Genomic DNA, 11,584 nt, shown 5'->3' on the forward strand with positions numbered 1-11,584 from the left:
AATGCAGTGAAGGGACAGTGACCAGGAGTCCCGCGAAACCTAAGCGGATGAACGACCGAGGACCCCAAGCATGGTGGTGGTCGGGGTCTCCGGGAAGTCTGGAAGCCGCTAGCCGCTTGGAGTGGGGGGGAAGGCACAGAGGTCGTGCTCTTGACCCCCTGCTGACCACTGACCCCCCCCCCCCCCTTCCCCAATCCCCAGTGAGCTAGAACGGGCCAGGGAAACAACAGTTGTAAAAAAAAAAGAGAGGGGGCATACTTTACTGACTGATTGCCCTCATTTCTTCACTGATCTTTTTCCAATTTCCCCCACTTTCGGTCTGTCTGTCCACAACTCATAATTTGACTTTTTATCACCTCTTTCTCAGAGAGAGACTGGCCACGATCAGTCATTACAGCTCACAATGACACCTCCTCACCGATGCATGACAGGAATGGATTTCCACATTTGACTCAATCCAGGGGGTTACTTTAGTGTAACAGATTCGATATTTTTCAAATGAGCCAAGTTATATACATGCAGGCAGGATGAGATGATCTATTGCACAGTCTTAATGGATTTTGTCGACTTCAAAGACTGGGTACTCGCAGAAAAAATGATATAATACCTTTGATAAAAACATATAATTATACATTTGATTAGCTGGGCAATTTATGCCAGTCACATTTTCTCTGTGTTGAACGGTGGTCGAAAATTGTGTTACAATCCGCAAATATCTCTGGCAACCACTGGGGGGGGGGGGGGGGGGTTGGGTCCAGGAACATTTAGAAGACAACAGTGGTGAATGGCCACTAGCTTGATGTGACTGAAATCCGGAAGCGTCCATGTATTTCTTCATTATAACAATCCATAAAGTATCCTGCGAAGGGCGTCTGGCAGCCAGATAAATACTAATGATTTTCTGAAAATGAATTCAAACTGACAGGATAAACCAAATTACTTTGTACATGCATGAGCTCCAGTTCACACTTTGACATACCTGCATGCATTCATTATTAAATATTGTTTTAAAGAAAGACTTCTAATGAAAAAAAATGTAGTATACATATATAGATTTTAGAGTCTACACATCTACACTACAAGTTTAGCATATATATATATATATATATATATATATATATACACACATAGACAGATACATATATGAACATCAAGTGAGATGAGAAAAAAAATGGGGGGATATTGTTGGTGTTTTTATTTTGTTTAAATACCCCCCCCCCCCCCCCCCCCCAAATATTTTAATGGCCTCTGTTTGTGTTTTCTGAGTGTCCATGTATGCAAGAGGGGGAAGGAGAGTATTCTCAATTTCCCTCTAAAAAGAAAATTCATTTGCAGTTGCTAATGTAATGTCATCGCTGTGTTTACCGAGCGTGGATGATGTATAGGGGATGTTGCATTGAGTGAGACTGCTTAATGATGCATAGAATTAAGTCCGCAGCTTTCAGCTGAGCTCCCCTCTCTCGCGCGCGCTCCTCTCTCCCTCCCACCCGGTGCATTCTGGGAAGGAGGCTGTCTCGCATTGGTGGCGACAAGCCGCTCTCTGCTCTGCCGCCTCACTCCATCAATCAACGGCAGGAGAAGGAAAGAGCAAATAGAGGGGATAGATCCATGAAAGAGGAGTACGAAAAAGGGAGGGGGAGAAAGGGGAGAGAAGAGAGGGAAAATAAGCAGGAAGGATAGAGACATTGAGGGAAGGATGGATGAAAACCGAGGAAGGAAAAAAAGGAACTCATAGCAAAGCATTGCAAAAATGAAGAGAACAAGATTCATATGAGTAATTAACGCTTTGTTACAATTATAGCCGGTAATGAGGGGACCAGTAAAAGTCCAACTGTCTAATTGGAGTGGCAGGATGTAGGTAGAGCTGGAATGGGTCGGCGCGACCCTGATTGTTATGATGATGACGGCCATTATGCTCATCTTTATGATTGTCATGATGGTGATGGTGATGATGAAGTTAATAGCAATGAATGTAAATACAGGCGCAGTGGCGGGCCAGTGCAATGGGAATGGATCCAGCTCAGTAAAGTCCGGGGCTGCAGCCCGAAAATGCAGAAAGTAAGAGCAGCTAAACAGTGAGTCTGCAGTAACCCCGTATGCCGTGCAGCGTTCTCACAACGCTCCTATGGTGCTTCGTGCAATATTATCAGCTACCAGTGATTTTCCAGTGATGGCTGAGGCACAGTGCATGATGGGATGGATTGGCATACAGTAATTTGTGTGCATCTAAAATTAATCACTACATACCACTCAACCACATGTTCTCTAAGGGCAGGATTTGTATCATTTAAAACAAGTCCGTTACAAATATGATGGATTATGTCATTTCCAAGAATATGAAAAGTTCCTAATTTCCTAGAAATATTATTGCCCTAATGAGGGTGTAATTACTCTAATTAAAGGCACCAGTCCTAGGATATATATTCACTACCATTGTTCTAAAATATATTTAGCAAAAATTAATATCACCACAAAACGGGTGTGAACAGACATCCACGTGATGTCGTGATCTTGCGATTGTGCGATTCACCAGTGTGTTGTTCCTTCCGAACTTCTGTGACATGCACCTCCCAAATCCCCAGGAATCCATGTTGCCGTGTGATTATGGTATTTCTGGGGCTTAACGTAGCATCCTGGTGCGTCTTAGTTCACTGCCTTAGCCTTAGTCTAGTCTGCACCAACCTTACATTCCCATTTTCCTACCATCTCTATACTTGTGTCCCAGTGTCTATACATGACATATAACTGAACAGCTATACATAAACATATAATGTAAATTATTTAAAATATTTTCGGTTTACATAATATTACTGCAAAATGATACAAGATAAACCTTTCATTATGAATTGACATTAATATTTTAAAATAATTTATATATGGTTTTATGTATGTTGACTTAACCTTAATTAAGCGAATCAAATAAAAATTACAACTATAATTTATCCTGATTAATAATGATTACTTTTAATGATGTATTCTGAAATGATTATTATTGAAATATTTAAATTATTTTATGTCAGATTATCATTATGATATATTCCTGTTTAAATGTGGTTTCATTACAGTCCAGAAAGGTGGACAGAAATATACTGTTTTGCTCGCTTCTTTCTTTTGTCAAGTTCCTGGACGATATTTCAGTGTCTGGCTGATTCCTGTTAGTGACTTTAACTTACTCTCTGCAAATTATTATGTCTGTAGCACTGACATCTACCCCCAGAATTCCTAGTGAATTGTTTCTGTTTTTGGTCACTTTTTACAGCTCCGTTGTGATAGATTGATTCTTGGACATTTTCCAAAGGGAATCGTCAGCCTGTAAGGTTAACGAAACTGCATTTATGACGCTAAATGAACCATCGAATTCCATCTTTTCGGAAGACGGCGGCAGCACACGGAACCTTAAGGACATTCGCTTGGCCGCTGTTTTCAATCCATCTCTATTTCCTGCACACCTCTCCGAGGCTGCTGATCTCAGAACAGTGGGGCCCTCACTTTCGTTCCGCCCTCGGTGACTGATACGATGTTTGTTTGTGGGCTTTCCGCTCGTCGTGGGCGCCCGGCCTCTCCGTCCGTCCCCGTGCCCCTCCCATCTGCTCCCGTTCTCTCTCTCTTTTCACTCAGTCTCCCTCTCTGATCCACCTGCCTACCCTATCCATCATCATGCCACACGACCCACGTTGAATTATTATTTCTTTGATGTGTTACCAGTTGAAAACAAATTCATTTCACTGCCCATCAATTTATCACTTGGGCAGTGGATGGGAATTCACACTCGAATTGGAGGGGAAACTTTCCTTGTTTTCACTGTACTGTGTGTGTGTGTGTGTATGTGTGTGTGTGTTTGTGAGAGAGAGAGAGAGAGTGAGACAGAAAGAGAAGGAGAGACAGAGAGATGGAGAAAGTGTAAAAAGAGAGAAAAAAAGTGAGAGATCCTTTCCTCTCTCCATCTCCCTCCCAAACCTGAGGCCTGTGATAATTTATCACTTCTCTCAGCTCGGCTGACAAACTATTTGCAGGAAAATGAGATTTTCCAGCACGATTTGTCCTTTGGGATTTGAGGGGGAGCTTCTGTTTTCTTACTCTTACACACACACACAGGTTCTCCCTCTTCTCGCTCTCTCCCTCCCTCTCTCCCTCTCTCTCTCTCTCTCTCTCTCTCTAGCTGAGGTCTCAAGTGTTTATGGAGGTGTTTAAGATAAATGAGGTAAATTAATAGAGTCACTGAAGGGAGAGATCCGCTTCCACACCAGCAAATCTGCCAGTGACACTCTAAAGAGGAAGAGAGACCTCCCTCCCACCCTGCTTCACCTCTCTCACGCTCGCTCCCTTCCTTTCTCTAAAAATCACACTGGCCCAATCTCCCTTTGCAGTATCATGACTCCTCTTCTCTTATCTCCAGGCCGGCTCCTTCTCATCCCTCCTCCGGACATGTCGTCCTCCCTCCATTCAAACATGCCGGTCTTTACGTGAACAACGTGTCTTTCAATCCAAAGCGAAAGACATAAATACATGAAAACTCACCAAGTGAAAAGCACATTAAAAAATCTTGTAGAAGGAAAGTTTGGAATAATTTCCTGATTAGTTCCTGTGTGTGGGAACTCCTACTTGGAGCTGAGAGTGAAACAGCAGAGAGATTGATTGGCCGGTTCCACCCGATGAGGGCGTACATGACTTGCCTTTTATGGAGATTGATTATCAATAAGTGTATGACAACTCATCAGATCTCGGCAACCGGCTGAAAAATGGCCCAGGATCACGTGTTAATTATAAAAGTTGAAGCCAATGCACCTTGCAAGCGAAGAAGACTCCTTATTTCCTAGGAACTTGGGTTCCTTCCACTATTGTGCATCTACTTTTGCAGAAGGCTCCTTCACAGCAGCGTCCTCTTCGTGAATCATGAAAAACGGTGACAATTTTGCACTTTGATTCCTTAGTCTTATTAAGATGCCTGCCTTTATGGCAATATTTGATCCCACAGTGTCTCAGGGGGTGGGGGGGGGGGGACACCCCCACTTTCACCCCTTCGTGACCCCGGCTGGCAGGTCTCACCTCCTCCTGGGTGTCGTCTGGTTCTGCTCAAGAGGCCCGTCTCCATCACTGCACCTGTGTCCTTCACAGAGCTACACTCCATCTTCTAAATGCTGCCTCTTCACCATATACTGTATATCCTGCTCATATAGTCCTACAGTTTCAGCTACAAACGCCTGTTCATTTAAAGCGTAGTTTAATGCTGCCTTCCTATACACTGGGAAACTCTGATTATTTAGTATATTATTTTCCTGGAGTTCCATGCCTGCTAAATGCCTTCAGCAGCAAATAGTGTGTCAGGATACCTCACTCCAATGGGCCAAGAAAGTGACCGGGGGGGGTCTAGGGACATAGAGGCCACTAACAGGGCTCAGCAGAGCCACCGCACTGTCTCAGCTGGAGAGAAGGGGTCTGCCTTCAGCCCAAGGCCATGTGTCCTCTGCATATGAAAAATACACTGAAACTCGTCACAGCTTGCATGTTGGAATAGGGCCATTACCACAGTGTGTCTGGAAAGACACCCTCATTTGTTGCACATGGTTTTACCGGGATGCCTAAAATTTTCCTCGTTTTGCGCACTTTTCACTAAAAAAAAAAACCATCTCCGTGCCTCTGAAATTAAGGCAGCACCCTGGTGACTTGGGCACGATCCCCCAACACCGAACGACCCACTGCATTGACAGACTGAATGAAGGCGTGCTTCCCACATGATAGAGATGATGCCCTTAAAGAGGAGCCCGGGAGCACCAGGAAACCCAGGAGCCTCTCATTGCTCATCCCCATTCCTGCGTCCCAAACCGGAGAGGACGTCTGACACACCCACTGTGACGTCAGTCTCCATGGGGGCCACTGGCTTGATTGACAGGCCTCAGGAACGCTCTCAGTGAACTTCGTGCCCAAAGCTGCCTAACTTACACAGTTTACCACAAGTCACCTGCACACTCCAGCCTGCTTTTTCTTCCAGCATTTTCAATGTCACACAAAAACAAACAGTACCACTTATTGTAGAGTCCTTCAACTGGTCACATGCTAACTGTGTGTATTCTCTAAATCACCATTGGCTTCAGGCAATAAAAACACAATTTCTGTCATGTTCAATAAGACGACTAAGAGGTTCCATGCTTTGAAAATGTATATGCAATTATTTCTCCCAGGGTAACTTCTTTAACAGTCTTGCTCCTTGACAACATCCCTAGTCCTGGGAGGCTTATACATTGTGAGGACGCGGAGGCAGGTGTTGCGACAGCAGGCCTTCTAGGTATACAACAGCCGATCTTCATCTTCAAGCTTCTGTTTCGTGCCTAAGACCAGCCGTCTGTGAACGTGACGGTCGTGAACGCGTTGTGCATAGCTGAATGCACCACAGAAGGACACAAATAATCATCAGTGGTTTCTTTTGCAAATATTATATGTTATATAGACCTCGAATTTCCTATTACTGTGCATATTTCGTTTCACTCTGATTTTGCAGTAAGCGGTTTGCCGTCCCATATACACAGGCATGCATATGCAAATACACACACCAAACAAACACACATGCCAAAACTGTGGAACAAGTGATACCAGAGAATCATACCTGTACCGACAACCCGGTTGTTTTGTGCTGTGCGACAAAGAGGTGGCGTCTTTCCACTTTCGTCTGCAGGAAGTGTGAAGCTGGTGCAGCGGGACACACGGCTGCCGCCACCCCTCCAGCGCGAGACCCCAGAGTCTAAACAAACCCCGACTGTGGAGCAAGCAGGGCTCAATGAGGGGCAGTCCCCTCTGTACTAATGGCTATTAACGCCTGTGCGCCATTGTGGCACGCACAATGGTGGTCACGCTGGGATTTTGTGAGCGCCTTGCTTGCAACAGTTATTAGCCCCCAAAACCTATGGCAGAACAGTCAACAGAGGAACAAGTAGATTTGGGGACCTTGAGGTGGGGAGGAGGGGGGGGGGGCTCTGAACAGGCCTGTGGGGTTAAAGGTTGGGTCTGAGGCGGAAGTGGGAGGCAGTGGGCGAACAATGGGGGGGTTTGCACTGGGCACACAAAGATGGAGTTGGAGGGGGTGGGCCAGTGATGGTGAACTGCTCACAAAACACAGGAAGACGGGCAGAAAAAGCCATAGATGCTTAGAGGGTCCCAGAAACAGATGGTGACAACAGCGAATAGCAGACAAAAAGGGCAGACACATAAAAGAACAGGAAGATATTGCAAGGAGATGAATAGCAGAGAGAGGTGGCCAGAAGATCAGCAGACAATCAATGTGATTCTAAGTTTCAAGTATGTTGTAAATTACGGATAAAACACGCAGCACTGTCCACCCACGTAAAACATGCGACTTTCAGGGTCACGCTGTTTTTGCTTAGCGTTCTTTAGTTAATAATACACGTTTAGTTTAACAATAATAATTTAGTTAATCATACACTTAACTGCTCCGTTGTCAAGGAGAACCACGCGCAAACCCGTTCGCCTTTAATACAAACAGCATGTCCTTAGCGATTTCCCTACCGCATCGGAACACAAATCTTGTTGTCAGGAGAACCCCGTCTAATATTACTCGCCGTAATCGTAAGACGTGTATGGAAAAATTCTGTCGGTCGATTGGAAATTCAGCTGGAACTGGAAAGCCTAATGTCTACAATTTATCTTAAAGTTTATTTTGGCAGCTAGACTGGATGATAATTAATCAAAATAGTACAAAACGACAAAAAATGTTAGAAGAAGAAATGGTTAAATCTGCATCACTAAAAGAGGCCTGGCAACGTGAACAAAAACGCCGATGGAATAATTAATGCTAAAACATGCTTTTATGCCTTATGAACTAATTACCACATTTATTTCGAATCAAAAAGCACATCGAGGCAAGCGTAAAGGTATTTTATAAACGTTGCTATTAAGTGGGATTTAACAGGAGGCAATCCATCTTGCGGAATGCGCGGCGTGACAGGTGAAGTGGCGCTGAGCGGAAGGGGCACAGCAGCGCCGCGAGTCATCGAGGAATCAACAACACGCCCTTCCAAAGCAGACCATCGCTTCCTGCACAACGCAAGATAGCTCGCAAGATAGGAAACATTTGCAAACTGTGGACTACATTTCAAAGTAAATCCATTTCCCCTTCTTGATAAGGACTCTTTCACTAAGAAGCCAATGACAGCGGTTTATGCTGTCGTATATAATAATAGGCCTATATATACAATATATTATTGCATTAGCAGAAATTTGCAAAATTATTACGCAACATAAAAATATTTTCAATTCGTCGCTGAAAATTAAAATCAATAATAATCAATAATTTACGGTAGTTAATCACTGATTGCATCAGCGCCCGGTGAAGAAGAATTCAAATCATAACTTTAATAAATTCTAAGTGAATATGCGCACCTGTTTACAGAGCTGCGAATCCATACATTTTCTAATCCAGCAAGTACCTGCATCTATACGTATGAGTTGATGTTAAAAGTACAGTACATTTTTAAAGCTATGTAGATTCAACTGTATAATTAATAGCCTACTATTTCTTGAATAATTCTAATAATAAAGCTGAATGCCCAGCTAAAAGACTGATGACCTACGAAATAGAACACAGTGTTCATATAGGATATTTTACATTTATCATGTCTATATTTTAAATTTGTTATATCTAGCTACAGCAATTTCTGTATGTTTTCACTGACTGAGCAAAAAAATCCTGTTGCCAGTGGTTTTAGGGTGGTTTTGCTGAGGACAAGTGTGTCACAGTGCTGAAACTTCACCCTTTCAGTATTGTTGCTTGCTCTTAAACACGGCTCTGTTATCACTGACGCGTCTTTGAACCTCGGAGCTCCGTTTTCCACCTGTGACCCGCGGATAGTAAACTGAGCTCGCGGTCGAGGAGCCGCCGACTCCGGACGGAGGAACAGAATCCGGTGACACCTGCGCCTCTGGCATTTCCACACCGGCCAACTCTCAATCGCTTAACCGATATTACAAATGCTAGTTATTAGGAAAACACAACTGACTGGAGACCCACTTATATTTGAAATTATGAATCTTATAGCCATAAAATCGCTAAAACCAGAGTTCGATTTTCAACATGATGGTACACGGTCATACAACACTTCTTCAAAACAATTTATAAACATTTTAAACGTTTTTATTAAACCATAAAGTTAAACAATCGTATTAAACATATCGTTGCACTTCACAGAATGAATGAAATGAAAATATAATAGGCTAGATATTCAAAAAAAACAATTGATTTCGCTCGAATCTGCCAAACGCTTAACCTCGAAATAAATTCGGAAACTCTTTTCAAGAATTACGTTTGCACCGAGTTACTGTGCTGTAATATAAACTGATGGCTAATTCAGGTTTTAAAAAATCATCTTATGCAGAGTTTCCGCTTGAACGTTATATTGTCCGTATAATACTTGCGTCAAGGTGAATGTATATTCTCCTCAAGCAAATCTTATAAAAATATTGTTAAATCAAAATACTCAACTGAACGAGTTTTCTAAAATTACTTTTTGACAGGTTTAATTATACCATCTGCTTTTCTTTTCAACAGCAATAATAAAACAGGCTTCTTCTAAACTGCAGGCATCCCAGTGACGTTAATGTAAGACTAATTGAAGTCATTCAGAAATGTATTAATTGCTTCATAAATTTATAACTGCTGACAACTGAGATGCAATTGGATCAAATAGCGACAGGTTTATTTATATACACCCTTTAATTCCCCATTTAATGGTACTGGACTGGATTATATTTTTCAAAAACGTCGTCTTAATAGCTATATCAACGACGTGTGCGCCTCATTTCACTTATATATAATGCAAAATTCAGATTTCCAAGAATTAAGAGACTTCAAACAATTATAAAATTGAAAATTCAAAATCTTGCTGTAAAATAAATCACTACACAGAGTGATTAGCACAGCATTGTATTTTAAAATATTAGCCAATTGTACAAGTTAAAAGTGAAAGTCTTCTGCCCTACGTTTCGCCTTTTGGTATTATTATTATTATTATTATTGTTGTTGTTGTTGTTGTTGTTAAATAACATTATTAAATATTGTTAAAAAATAAATAAAAGAATAGGAGTATTCGGTGGAACGCCTTTAATACTAGTACAGCGTGGGAAAAAGCAGAGGCGAGGGTATTTAAAATGTAAATATCATGAATATTCATAAACTGAATTTACAAAATATTGAGGAAAGGATACCAACATGCAAGCATATGTTTTGGTCTAGGTAGGCCTACAGGTGTGTGCAGGTACCATAGACGGACAGGCACTGTCAACGGTAAGATGCGCAAAACTGATACGCGCATATGTGCACTGATTGCACACAAACTGTAAATCCAATGCGGCTAATGTATTAGAGAAATTGATTCTGTGTTTTATGGCATTTCTAAACACTATGTTGTTGTTGCATTTGTTGTTATGTCATTAAACATTATGGCTTAAACCTGTTGTTCGATGTAATATATCTATATCAACTTAAAGTTGTTTTACATCACCAAAATGTACAAGTAACAATGCAATATATGTGGATAGTTGTGTGTTTTATATTAGGTAATTCATTTAATTGATGGTGCATGCTAACTAATTAAAATAAAATTACTCGCCAAACTTGTGAAAGCCGTGAAAAAATGGCCGTTTAAAGGGTTAAGGTGTACTTACAAACTGTGCGCATAATTTAAAGGCACATTCAGGGAACTAAGATGTCGAAAAGAGGAAAATTTAAAGTGACTTGTGTAGCCTAAACTAAGAGACGACGGTCTATACTGAATGAAGTCCGACAAAACATATTTAAGTATTGAAATGATGACAGAATGTAATTCGTAATGTTCATACCGTTTCGTGATAATGACTTTCATTTTGCTGTGGAAATATACATAAATATACATATGAATTAATTCCAAATATAAAAGAAAGAATTAGATCAACTAAGAACACAGAAATAAGTCTAGATGGGAAATATTTAAAAGGTTATAAGAAACTTTATACAATATTTCAAACATACAATCAGTTATTCGAAATTCCAAAGTTACAGGCCTATAGTCATACCCCTAATAGAGTTAGTGAACAGTTCCGACGCCGTTACATACAAAAAAGACGAACCCAATTTAATGAACGATTATTACAATTTTTGTTTGACCTATTGAGATACCAATCTTAGAGTTTTAATCCTCAGTTAAACTCTCGATAACCTTTTTTTCCTCCCCCGTTCTTTTTTTCTCTTTTTTCCTCCACCCCCTCCCCAAGGCGTCTTGTCCCTCGCTCGCGTTTTCCACTTTAAAGAGGAATTTTCTGCTCCCATTAAATGTTATGATTCGCTTTAGTCCCTCCTCGACAGTTTTATTTATTTCAAAACACTCTGCCTTTTGTCCCGGAGCAGCAGTGGTGTAATGGTATTTACACTGCATGATGTGTTCGGGGAAGAGAGGGAGTGACTTTTCCAGTCATTAAACTAGCAGTAGATGCTCTTAGATAAGAATTCGGGGTTCCATTGCAAGCAGTGTCGTCCTGTGCTGGACGTGAGATGATTCCCTTTACTCTGCGCGTAATCAATGACACAGTACATGCAAACTTC

This window comes from Paramormyrops kingsleyae, chromosome 7 (assembly GCF_048594095.1).
Source record: "Paramormyrops kingsleyae isolate MSU_618 chromosome 7, PKINGS_0.4, whole genome shotgun sequence".
Taxonomy (NCBI): domain Eukaryota; kingdom Metazoa; phylum Chordata; class Actinopteri; order Osteoglossiformes; family Mormyridae; genus Paramormyrops; species Paramormyrops kingsleyae.